The sequence below is a fragment of the Alexandromys fortis genome, unplaced genomic scaffold, assembly GCF_014885135.2.
Source record: "Alexandromys fortis isolate MF-2015 unplaced genomic scaffold, M_Fortis_MF-2015_v1.1 scaffold_67, whole genome shotgun sequence".
Taxonomy (NCBI): domain Eukaryota; kingdom Metazoa; phylum Chordata; class Mammalia; order Rodentia; family Cricetidae; genus Alexandromys; species Alexandromys fortis.
Window position 1 is genome coordinate 5,735,715 of NW_026067945.1, and position 13,328 is coordinate 5,749,042.

The window sequence follows — 13,328 nt, forward strand, 5'->3', positions numbered from 1 at the left end:
GGAAGGAACATGGCTTAGGGTGTGAGAAGAGAAATCTGAGCAATGTACATGCTCGTTGCCATAGACGGAAAACACACAGAAGCCAACATGCACTTAAAAAAAAAAGTCTATGTATTTGCTTTCTTCTTCCTTTTTTTCTTTGACATTTTTATCCCCCTCTTGCTTATCAATTTTAATTCTCACTGCTTACTGAAGAGTAGTGACAGGGATGTGCCCATATTGCTGTTGTAGGGACCATTGGCAAAACCCAAGAACAGCACTAACAAACAAATACATCCCTTCCTCCTCTCTGTCTCTCAGTGTCTTGCGCTCTCTCTCTCTCTCTCTCTCTCTCTCTCTCTCTCTCTCTCTCTCTCTCTCTCTCTCTCTCTCTCTCTCTCTCACTCTCTGTGTCTTGCTCTCTCTCTCTCACGCTCTGTGTGTGTGTGTATGTATTGCTCTGGCCTCAAACAGTATGTAGCCAAGGACTACCTAACCTTTGGATTCTCACGCCTCCACCACTGAGTACCAGGGTTGCACGAGCGTACTGCCATGTTTAATCTACCAAGGGTGGCGAATGAACCCAGGAGTTTACGCATGCTAGACAAGCAATTCATAAACTTGAGCTACACCCCCCAGCTCTTGAATCTTTAAAAAATGATTTTGAGGCTGCCTATAATCTTATAACAGTAAGATTATGTAATAATCCCATGAAAAAGTAAACAGGAAAGCTCATATCCAGGGAAAACAAGCCAACTTGTAAGGGCTTATCTGTAACTAATTAACAAAACGTCCAGCAGCTATGAGCAGCAAGGCTTCAGTGTTTAAAGCCTTTCCTCTGGGTGAGATGTAGGCACTATGTGAACACTCTTCAGCTCGCAGATTCTAATTGATAATCTGCCAGTTAAAGGGAGGCCCAAAGAAACAAGTCTTACATGGCAGGTCCGAAGGTCTCCGTAGAGACAGCATCTAGATCCGTTTGAGACTTTTCTTTTGGACGGGGGCCTAGAACAGTGGTTTTTCAAATTGACTCTGTGTGAGAACATATCTGAAAACATGAATGGAATTTGTGGCCCTGGTCCCCAGAGAAACACATACATCAACAACATCTTTGGTGTATATATTTACTTTAAGATTCATTGATGGTTTGGTTTGGGGGTTTTTCAGTTGAAATTCCCTTTCAGTTTTGCCAGCAGCAAGTTTCTGGTGTGTGTGTGTGTGTGTGTGTGTGTGTGTGTGTGAGAGAGAGAGAGAGAGAGAGAGAGAGAGAGAGAGAGAGAGGCAGAAAAAGACAGAGACAGTTTAGTGGGGCCCTTTTCCTAATGCTTTAAGCATAGACAGTTCCGACAGAATGCATTTTACTCTTTGAAGACTGAAGGCTGTAAAGGAATAAATGATACAGTTTCAGTATTTTTAAATACAGCATGCTTTTAAGCCCTATTTATTTATGTGTCACACTCCCACACACACGCACACACACGCAGAGACACACACACGTGCTAAAGTGTCACGCGGTAGTCAAAGGACAACTTTCAGGAGTCAGTTCAATCCCGTGGGTCCACGGGGTCAAACTCTGATCATCAGGCCTGGTGGCAAACACCTGTACCTGGCGCGCTACCTCTCTGGCCCTTCAGTATTTTGTTTAGTACAGTGCGGTGTTTAGGTGGACCCTCGGATTCCGATGCGTTGTGAAATCCTGCCGTCAGGTTTTCAGCGGGAGAGTGACAGAATGATCAGAGGTTGCGCCTGGTGGCGGAATGGAACACTGACAGACAAACGTTTGTCAGGGTGCGTGGACGGTATTAAGACTTGCTCTTCTTGGCACACCTTCAGAAAAGTAGCTTTGCCCAGTGCCTACGTCACAGGTGCACATGTGTAAGACATACAAGTTTTAAATGACATAAAAACGGGGCGGATGCCCACGTGTGAGGCTGTCTGAGGGTTCTGAGGCACAAGGTTTTGGAAGCATGCTGCCAGCCTCCTGGCTTTCTACTCATGCCGCTAATGAGATTATAGCCACCCCATGACTTCATCTCGCGAAATAATTTCATCATCTGGAAGACGGAAATTATTTTTACTATTTCCACTTTCTGAAATTGAAAAAAAAAAAAAAACAACTCAGGTGCAGATCCCTAAAGACTCTGAGTGTTCTTTCTATGTCGTTTTTAGAGGTCACCTGGCTGTCGTCGTCTACCCCAAAATCCTCCCCCTCAGCAGGGCTCTCTGCCTCTATTACAGAAGACGGCAAAAATATGAGCATTCATGCATCTGGTCAATTACCCAATGCTGCACCAACAGGGGAAATTCCTTCCCCACTTCAGCTGGTGCACAGTTATGCCCCGGAGCCCAGGACGGACATGCCTTGTAACTTTTTAACCTAGTTAGTGTAACTGCCAATATTATTCCCGTTCATATAAACGTCTAATTCTTTCTTGACTCTTGCTAGACTATTTTCCTCAATGATATCCTGCGGCAGTGAATTCCGAAGGTGCATTATACGCTGCTTTAAAAATATTTCCTTCACTCGTTTTAAATTTGTTGCCTTTTAACATCGCGACTTGGCCGGAGCTCTTGCCTTAAGTGACACAGGACAAAGACAAAGCTTTACTTCTCCCCAAGAACTTTCATAATTATTAGCAAAACCTTGTGTCCTCTCACTATTTTCTTTTTTTTTTTCCACTTATAATAGTAAGTGAGGTGATTTGACTAAATGGTTTTATGCTACTCGGGACACATAGCAGGCACTGGCCCAAACGCTTTCCTTGATACTCGATGTGATTTATTAGATAAATATTTACCCAGTACCTATTTGTGTAGGAACTGTTTCAATTTTGGAGAGCAGCTTGGAATAAGACTAGGCCATTGTTCAGCAGGACCTGACCCTCATCCCCACAACCAGCCCCGATTTCTTGCCGTGTCTTTCTCTAAAATCTGTAGCACCCTAATTATTTACAGGGCATTTACATTGTATTAAGTATCACAAGTGATCTACAAATGATTAACGTGCATGCAAGCATATGCATAAATTATTTCACGTTCCTCATCATGCAGTAGAAGGGACCTGAGCATCGTGAGATCACACGGTACCTGGGTGAGGAAGTGTTTTCTCTGCAGAAGGGGGTAGCTGGGCACAACCACCTGTGAGTCATTTGTGTGGTATCTCGTGAAGAGGAGTTAGTGCCCAGAGGTAGCTCTGTCTTTATTATTTGTTGAGTATGCGCATGAATCAAGGGTAAGAAAGGTCATCTTAGTGACAAAGATCTCCTAGGGAGGGACCCACTAGACCTGGGAAGAACAATTCTCCAATGTTGGTGTTGGGGTAGATGAATTAGGAGATTTAGCCAGTGAGAGTCCAGGGATACCTGGTGGTGCTTTGTCTAGGCAGCAGGGTGACCTTGGGCAGGTCACCTGACTGCTCTCACCCAAAGGATTCTTCACCAAAAATAGAAAGTTTTCTTCTTCCTTAGGTGCTATTATCTGGAAGTTCTTAATATACTGCCAAATGGCACAAATTCTGTAGAACTTTGGGTTTTTTTTTTTTTTAATTTTGTTTCTTGATACTGTCTTGTATGGTCCATACTGGCCTCAGATTTCGCTAAAATAGCAGGGGATGACCTTGAACTTCTGATCCCCAGGAATCTGTTCCTCCCGTACTGGGATTATAGGTGTGTACCACCACGTTTATTTCTGCAGCGATGGGGCTTGAACCCAGGACTCGGTGCCTTCTGGGCATACACATTCCCAACTTTTCCCAACTAAGCTATATCCTGTTCCTCCAGGATCTGGTTATTGTCACAATTGGCGGTTCTTACTCAGAACTGACTGCAGGCCTGTGCCATTAGCCACACCCACAGCAGCAGCAACTATGGGGTCTTTCGTTCTTCCTTTTCTCCCTTCCTTGTTTCCCCAGTTCCTTATTCTATTCCTTCCTCTACTGAAAATCCACCATCCTGGCCATTGCCTCCCTTAGAACCAGCTTACAGCCTGGTGGACTCATCTTCCTGAGATCCTTTTCTACTTCCTAAGGGTTTCTTACTTGTTGATAAAGCAGACTGGAGGGAGATTTCAAATAGGGATTGTTTACTGCTTAATCTTCCGGGGTCAAGTTATCCAAACTTATACATATAAAGGCAGAATCCTTGCCTGGATTTCCAAGCAAACACTTCCCTAGAAACCAGACTTTGACCCAATTACCTGTTTTCACCTTGCCCGCCACTGCATTCCAGTATGGGGAGCACATACCATTTTCTTATGTAGCCTCTCGGATTATTTTTAATTGATCCTTACTATACCCCCCCCCCCCACACACACTGAGACAATTTGAAGTAGAGTCATGCACATCCCTGCATAACCATGTATTTTAAAAAGCATCTCAATAAATTATTAGGATTATTTACACGCATGGTTCGAATTTACTGGCAAATGGCTTGGGCCTTCGTTTTAGGATGTAGCTGCTGGCCAGGCTCCTTCTGGGTGAAAATCTGAAATAGGAGACGTTGCCTTTTGCTGTCCCTCACTGGCACTTCCTCTGCCTGGTTCCTGGTCTTTCAACACTTCCCTCCTTTCCCGGGCCCTGAATAACTCGGAGGGGCTGTCAAGCCCTTTGCACCTTCATGTGAGGACGTTTCATGGGTCCCTTCCCAGATCTGCCCCTAACCAAGGTGAGATGTGCAAAGAAATAAATCTTCAATGGTATAATTTTAGATGCTCTGGCAGCTGGAGAGGGCAGCTATTTCGGGCTGCAGGGCTTTCTCCTTGACCTGAAGTGACACAGATTTGCCTGTTGCTAGCGTAGCCGGCCAACCCTGCAGAGAGTCCTTTTAGCATCATGGTTGCGGTTCCCGAGATGGCTGCTTCGTTCCTCTACCGAGGTCTGTGTTCATCCAGAATTCTGTGTTCTTGTACGTGAGTCCATTGGCAGGGGCCACGGAGGTTTATGGGAGCACAACACTCCAGCACACCCTCTGCAGGAAGTATTGATGGCGCAGACTCCCCTCCACGCAGAAGATGGAGGAAAATTGATGGTCCAGTTTCTGGGTGTCCTTTAGCCTCCAGCCTTTATCAGCAGCTTGGCCGCCATTGTGTGAGTCACTCCCATTCGGAGCCAGGCAGGTCTCCAGACCACAGTGTCTGCGCCTCGCCACCTACGCTGGCTGGCTGGAAGCTGTGTTTTCATGACGGCTCTTCTGACCACCCTGCTTGCGCTCTTCCTTAGGTTCCCGATGCAGCTGCTATCTGTAGACCTCCTGGACTGAGCAAGGAAGGGAGTGGGAGCTCCTGCTGCAGATGGGCGGAACAGTGACAAGGAGGACCGAAGGTGGCCAAAAATAACAGGGCCTTCCAGATGAGGCGACCTCAGAGCCAAGAGCATCATGGGGTAGAGTATCTTGTTCCTAGTTTTATGGCCTAAAAAGTACACAGAAGATTCAAAGATATGACAGAGAGGAGGAATAAAGTCTGCAAAGAACAAGGAAATGTGACTAGCTATCATGCTTTTTTAAAACTGAGTTTCTCTGTGCACACATATACACAAGAAAACACGGGCCTTTTATACATATATGAAGAGAGACCTAGATCCCTAGAAAGATGGACGGATGGATAGATAGAAATATTACAGATAGACAGAATAGAATACAACAGAAGACCAAAAGGGAGAAAAAAGATAAAGGTAATGTTGCCTTCCGTTGTTTGTCGTTGAAATAAATTTAATAAATCTTCATTGAGAACCAAGTATGTCTGGTCCTTTCTGCACAGTTCTTCATCCTAAAACTCACCACTGTAAAAACACAGCCACCGCCGTGTCCTGATCGGTCATGGTTCTGAGCATCCATGGAGATGAGCTGAGCGCTCTCAAAGGCTTTTGTGAGCTTGAGGCTGGCAGGTAGCAGAGGCTGATTTTTTATAAGGCTTTTTGTCGCACTTCCGGAACTTGATGCTGTCTGGGGGCGGGGATGTCTGAGCCAGGTCATTCCGTGTGCAGCCTGAGCCTCATCACCAGCTCCTCGCTTGGTTTCTTGCAGCTGATCAGTGCTCTAAAGCTGGCTGTCCCGAGATGCAATCTTTTGCCTTTGGTGCAGCTGAGTCACGTGTTCTGTTGGCTCAGCAGTCACAAGGTCAGCTCAGGGTCAGGAGGTGGGACTCAGGGATGTTTCTCTGGAGTTCCAAAGTGTTACAGCACTTGTTAACATCTTAATACTTTAAGATATCTTGCCAAGATGTCAGCTGCTTCCAACTCTAAAGAGGAGTATATATCTAGCTGGGGCTGTAAAAGACCAGTAAAGGACTGGGAAGGTACCTCAGTAGTACAGCGAGTACTGGCCCAACGTGAGAGACCCTAGCACTGCAAAGAGACAAAAAAGTAATCAAGTGTGTGTTCAATGGAAACAAATAAAATATACCCTGGCCAGGGCTGTGGGGCAACAGATGAGCGTATACAAGGTAGAAGACGATTCCTGGAAGAGCTGGGTGTTGTGGGGCACACCTATAATCCCAGTGGTGTGTGTGTGTGTGTGTGTGTGTGTGTCTAAGGCAGGAAAAGCTCTGAGTCTGAGGCCAGCCTGGGCCATAGATAGCAGGACTCTGACTCAGCAAATAAAAAGCAACAAACAGAAACCCACAAACTTTGCATACATAGAGGTCACAGGCAGAAAGCCAAAAAGTGAAGCCTGCGGCCACCACCTACTGCCTTTGGAGAGACTTGAAGGCCAGCTGAAGGGCACAGGGGCATAGTGGCTAGCATCTTTAAGGTCTACAGTGGGTGTTCTTGCTCAGGCCTACGTGCTTGCTTGCGGTCACGCTCCTGTTTGCTACCTGCCTTCTCCTGCCCTGCTTACCTGGGTCTCACCAGCTCTGCTCGCTGTTGACTGCATTATTGTAAACCTCGACCCCCTCCCTGAGTGTCCTGAAGAGGAGAATCTGTCCTTTATGTGGAGGAAGGACTAGGCTTCTGTCACATTCTCTACATAGTGAGCATCGCCCTGCCCTTTCAAGTCTCATTCCTCAAGCTCATTGCTTGCAATACCTGTTTGGATTTGCTTCCCCCCCTTAATGGCCCCTGTCTCTTGTCCTCTAGAATCCTGTCTTGTTTTGCACGTCTCACGCTTCTCCTTTCTGCTCTGGTCTGTCTTAACCTAGCAGCTAGTGGCCTGCCAATCACAGGACGTCATGCCCCGGTTTGCAGTGCCCAGAATCTCCTCCAGGTTCGGCTTTGACATCCTCCTGCAGAGGGCTTACTCCAGTCTCAGGACTTTCAGGTGAGGCTCGCTGTTCTGTATTTGGTGTGCATTTCCTCCATCCCGTCATCACTAAAAGCATTTTCCATCTGGAACTTTAGTCTCTAAATACTAACCGGGATGGGATTCGTCTTTAATCCTAACAGAGGCTGTGTTTCTTTTCTCTTAGTACAAAGCCACGTCTATCCACTGTGGAAAATTTAGGACACACAGAAAAGCAAATATGATATTTATATATATCGTTACTACCCTTTGATGTGGGGCCCTTTCAACAATCCCCTCTCCTTATGATGATTTTTATAGACAAAACCCAGCACCTCTTAGATGGGAAATACTTTCTCCGGTGTCACTTGCTGGCTTGCAGAACCAGTTCTATGGAACGTCAGTGCCAGGCCCCAGCTGATTGGAATAGGGCTGGTTATCTGGCCCTGGCTGGGTGTGTGCCTGCTCTTTCCTTGAGATTAAATCAGCTAGTATCTGAGACTGGACCTGTAATAGCTCACGGAGGAAGGATTAGTCACTGTGCCTGGAAACTTAAGGCTTTGCTGGGGAAGGTGGTTTGCAGGAGAGAATGGAGGAGACAGAGAGACACCGAGGAAAAGGAGCAAGGATTCCTTACACCTGGAACCAATGTTCGCAGTGACTTTTCTCAAGTGGCCTTGTGTCCTTATCTCGCCTCTGTCCTTGAGCAGAGTCTTCAGGATTCTGGTATTTCCACCTAACAAGCCTGCTCAAGACTGTTGCTTTTTGTAAACGGCCTTTGTAATGAATAGAATGCTAGAATTATCCATATATCATCCAGATTATAATTTTCAGTGTGGAAGGACAAGTGCTGTGAATTCCTGATATTTCTGGGGGGACGTGCATCTAATATGAGCATCTTGAGCTCTGGTGTTCACATGTCCCTCCTCATCTCCTTTGCTCTGTCATTTGGATGTATTCCATGCTGTATTACATGTCTTAGTATTTTCATCTGTAAAATGGCAAAGCACAAGGCTAAATTATACACGGACTCTTAAAAGTTCCTAGACTTAAACTTGAAATATAGCAGAGGATGATCCTAAACTGAGTCTCCTGCTTCCATCACTCACATGCTGGGTGATCCGGTTCCTCTACCATTCTTCCTAAAAATGGACCAGTTCTCTATCAAGAATCCTCATATTTTTACCATGATAAACCCAACTATAAGAACACTTCCAGTTGAAATACTGGACCATGAGTGTGAAAAGTGCATATCTGTGGGCCACAGTAGTGGTTCAAATAGGAATGGCCCCAGAGACTCATGCCTTTGAATACTTGACCCATAGGCAGTGGCACTGTTTGGAGGTGTGTCCTTGTTGGAGGAAGTGTGTCACTAGGGGGCTGGCTTTGAGGTCTTAAATAGTCAAACCAAGTCTAGTGTGACATCCACTTCCTGCTTCCTGCCCATCGGAGGTACAACTCTCAGCTCCTTCTCCAGCGCCACATCTGTCTACGTGCCACCATGCTTCCTGCTGTAATGACAATGGTCTAAACGTCTGAAACTGTAAGCCAGCCCCCATTAAGTGTTTTCCTTTATAAGAGTTGCCATGGTCATGGTATTTTTTCACAGTAATAAAAAAAAATAAAAACCCTGACTAAGACAGCCGCCGTCAATCATGCAGCCTGTGGCCTCCTTGAAGCGCCCCCACCCCCACCCCAAGTCTTTGCCATCCTTATATTTACCCTTCTTGTGACTTTAGAGACAGTGTATTTCCTTCCCTGTCTGTGGTGTGATCTATACCCAACTTCCAACAAAATGAAAATACTGTCACGTCTGACTTTTTCAAATGAAATTTAAAACTAGTGAAAACACTTCCATGTCAGGAATAGAGCAGGCTGAAAGATAAACAAGGTCTATGGATTAGCTTTCCATTTGGAGGTAACTCCCAGGTGACTAACCGCAGAGCGGGCTTTGCAGCCACTGTGTGAAAAATTCCCAATGGTTCTAAGGATGTCCGATGTTGGCTGTGTTTTGATGATCTCTATAAACTTTTTAGATTTTATAAAATGTTCTGAGTAGGGGCTGGAGAGATGGCTCAGCGGTTAAGAGCATTGCCTGCTCTTCCAAAGGTTCTGAGTTCAATTCCCAGCAACCACATGGTGGCTCACAACCATCTGTAATGAGGTCTGGTGCCCTCTTCTGGCCTGAAGACATATACATAGACAGAATATTGTATACATAATAAATAAATATTTTAAAAAAAAATAAAAAAAATAAAATGTTCTGAGTAATAGGACCACTGAGAACACAAACATTTTTGCTCTTTGTTGTGTCTTTGCTGTGCCTTCGTTGTGTGCTGTAGACCATGGGAGAACACGGTTATGGGCCTGAGTGAGCTGCCTTAATGTCTTTTGTTTGTTTATGCTTGTTTTTTTTATTTTTTAAGCACACTATTTCATTGTGCAGCCTGGAACTAGCTGCATACTCCCAGACTCTCAGACATCTGCCTGCCTCTGTCTATCAGTGCTGGGATTAAAGGTGTGCACCACCATTCCTTGTCTGCGGGCTGATTCTTGAAGCCCACACTGCATTAGGCACTCAGGGAAAGGAAAAGACTTCCTGAATGGTCCTGATCTTCAAGGAGGAGAGTGGATTGGGGAAGCAGAGGTACAAACAACGACAGGCAACAGGAATCATACCAGGATGGGGCCGTGTATCTTTTTAAATTCATTTTACATACCAACCACAGTTTTCTCCTCCCCTCCTCCCACTCTTCTCCCCACTTCCCCCCACCCCACCCCTTGTAACTCCCAGAAAGTGTAAGGTCTCCCAGGGGATGTCAATGAAGCCTGGCACGTCAAGTTGAGACAGGACCAAGCCCCTCCCCTCTGCATCAAGACTGAGCAAGGCATCCTACCATAGGGACTGTGTGAGCAGCAACCACACAGCTTAGGAAAGAAGCCTCTGTTCTTGGACAAGGTATCTGAGAAAGCTCAGTAGGTTCTTCCAGAAAGGAGGCAGGTAGGGTAAGGGGGAATTGGAAAGGCATGGAGTTAAACACAGAGGGACCCTTGAACAGCAGGAAGGAGATGAAGACAGCATGGACATTTACTGGCTGACGGATAGGATAACAGCCATGAATCTTTCCCAAGACTCGTGTTATACACACTGTATGGATGTGTGCAGGACCACAGGCGACATAAGAGAGACAATGCAGGCGGGAGAAATGGGTCCAGAGACCGCCGGCAGCCATTACATGAGAAAGCTGAAAGGGAATACCAGGTTTTGTAACTGCAGAGCTTACAGCCCCCGCCATTAGGAAGCTGTGCAAAGGGGGCTTCAGGGCAGTTCCCAAGGCACGTTTGGAGCAGCACTGGGAGCCACGAGAGGGATGATGGAATAGCAGATACCTTGGCGGCAGCTGTCATGGCCGTGCCAGAGAACAGGTGGTCCTCCCCAAGGTAGCCTCAATGCTCATTTGGAGGAGGGGCTTGAAGTGGGAAACCCTGGTATCAGGGACCGGTGACTTTCCATGGCGCTTTCTAGCCACAGGGTTTTCTCCTCCTTCCTTGAATTCCTGGATACTTTGTGCTTCTTTCCCAGGGCCTGCTGTGCTATGCACCTTAACAGCTGCTTGCAATGTCTTGTATCTAGCATATTTTAAATTACTTAGGGGCAGGAGGCCTTATGCTTTATTCACTCAAGTGTATGTGTATATATACATATATGTTATATATGTTTATATATGTGTGTATATATATATATATGTTATGAATGGCATTGTTGAATCCAGTGCTTTGGTAAATGAATACATTTCAAAATTATTCATTTCCAGATCATTCCTCCATGAAGTTTGGGAGTTACTGGCAAGCTAGATACCTTTTCTTTCAAACTATGAAAATAATTTCCTTAAATAATCTACTTGAAACTACTTTGACATGTAAGGAAAAGAAAGACCGGAAGTTGTTTTGAAACGGCAAAGCTTTTAAGAGTCAATGTCACATTTATTGCTATAAAATATTTTTCTCTCTCTGTTAGACATCTGGATCCCATTACATACAGTATTGGGTACTTGAGTTCGCCAGCCATTTTGCATACTAAGCAGGGTGCACACAAAGTCCCCACAGACATCCACCCCTACTCATTTGCACCGTGTAATTCTTACTTCACGTTTACAGATGACTCTTCTGTCACCAACTCAGGCCTTCCTGTTACACTTTTGAAGTTCCCTTCTCCTCACTTGCTTTTAAGGACCAAGTGGTGTGTGGACACGGCCAAGGACAAAGTGCTTCCAAAACACAAAACACGATCCTTTTGCTTTCGGTCTTGTACGGTCCGGCTATCTATAATCTCGTACTGAAGTCAAGGAAACAGCAAAAATCTTAAGTCTGTATTTACCAGTAACATTGACCCAGAAATTAGAAACACAATAAGGAATGTTGGCTAATGAGTCCTGAATTTTCTTCTAATTGTTTCCACATTCAAGGATAGTTCCCTTAAACCGTGTAATCTGGACATATCCTGAAACAATCCCATGTGTTGTAAATGATTTTGTTTTATTTCTTGGGTTACTGTTAAGGGCTTATTTTCTGGTTCATTTCATTTTCTTAAAGAAAACCACACACTCATTGCGCGTATGAACATGCAACAAGGGGAACATGCATGCTCCCGTGGTTTTTTTTTTTTTTTTTTTTTTTTTTTGGCCCCAGCCTCTGTATTTTCAAACTAAAATAATTATGAGGCAAAGAGAAGAGGCTTCATCATTTGGTCTGGAAATCAAAATAATCACACGAATGGGGACTGTTTTAGGGTTCCTATTCGTGTCTGTGAGAATGAAAGTCAGCATGGAGCAATGTGTCCACCGGCAGCCGTCTGTCCCCTCGCTAGGCTTGAGAATCCGTAATGGGAGAGACAGATACAACCAGCATTCAGTACAGTAATAATGGAAAATTAAATACGACTTTTAAAAACTGCTCCCATTATAAAGTGATCTATTAGCATTATGTGACTGGAGCACTTAACGTGACTGATTCTAATTGCAAGACTTGGCCCATAGCAAGCATTAAAGAGCTGCAAAGCGCGCGAAGGCATTTTATCTCTTTGGAGATATTTTAAAGTGGGTTTCCTTTGGAGCACAGCTATAGCCTTGCTGCACGAAAGGTTGTGTGGATGGACTCTCTCCGTTCAGATAGAACTGTTCAGAAGTAATTAGAGTTTCTGCTTTGATCCAGCCAATCAATAAGCCAAGAAGCAGAAGCATCTATGCCTGCGTCCTACTTTTCGTTCACGGCTCCTGGATGTTGTGCAGAGGATGTAAGGGCGGATGCCTGCCCTGGGGGTGCTTTTCCAGGGAGAAGACAGGTTCTGCTGTCGTTCTGTATCCTTCAGAGTGTCTTTGGGCCACACTGGTGGGTCTGGGAGATGAAGATACTTAGTTTTACCTTTGAGCTGAGACTAATGTGTATAGAGTACTACTACAGTGGAGACTCTGAGCACACACACACACCAAAGAGTTTACAGAATTCAGGAAAGTTACAAAAGCAAAGGAGAACCATTCAGCTTTGAATGTAACTTTATGTTTATGATGGTCAAGGTCTTTGTTTTTCTTTTTTATCCTGTCCTAGCTTTTGCTTTTATCTTGCTGAAGACAGAAGGTTTGCTAACTGAGTAGCATTGGAAACTTTATGACTTTACACCAAGGGCATCCTTGGTGAATGTCTATCTGTAAAAAGTTAACTATGCTGAAATGTTTCCGTGATCTACATGCATAGAGATTTCTGGTTGGTGGTTTTCAGATACTCCAAATAATAGAAAAAAAACTGCCAACCTAGTTAGACTTCCCAAATTTAAAGGAGTAAACCACATAGCTATCCAAGTAGCCAACAGCTTTTGCAACTAGCTTTTGCATAATTGACCAAAAGCACTAGTGAAATTTATTATTCTTACCATTGTCCTGAGTGGTAAACCCACAGCCTTAGACATACTAGGCAGATGCTCAACCACTGAGCTACAGTCCCAAACATAGATCTTGTTTATTTATAAGGTCTACTTTTAAAAATTAACATGAATTGGATAGACAACACTTGGTAGAACAAAATTTAAAGACAGCCTGACTTACTGAAAATTGTTGTTATATACACACACACACATACATA

At 44.7% G+C, this 13,328-nt stretch overlaps 2 long non-coding RNA genes across 9 annotated transcripts in view; both read left to right on the forward strand.

Moving 5' to 3' along the window:
* The window catches only part of LOC126505954 (uncharacterized), a 48,707-nt gene extending 42,726 nt beyond the window's left edge, over positions 1-5,981 (forward strand). The window contains exon 10 of one of the 8 annotated variants that reach the window (XR_007593021.1): positions 5,195-5,981. This is a non-coding gene — a long non-coding RNA (uncharacterized lncRNA). The remainder of the gene's footprint in view (positions 1-5,194) is intronic. The other 7 variants (XR_007593022.1, XR_007593024.1, XR_007593026.1 and 4 more) reach the window with 7 other exon arrangements.
* A 1,131-nt stretch (positions 5,982-7,112) lies between these two features.
* Positions 7,113-13,328, forward strand: part of LOC126505958 (uncharacterized) — an 85,673-nt gene continuing 79,457 nt past the window's right edge. Inside the window, exon 1 of the long non-coding RNA XR_007593036.1 lies at positions 7,113-7,232. This is a non-coding gene — a long non-coding RNA (uncharacterized lncRNA). The remainder of the gene's footprint in view (positions 7,233-13,328) is intronic.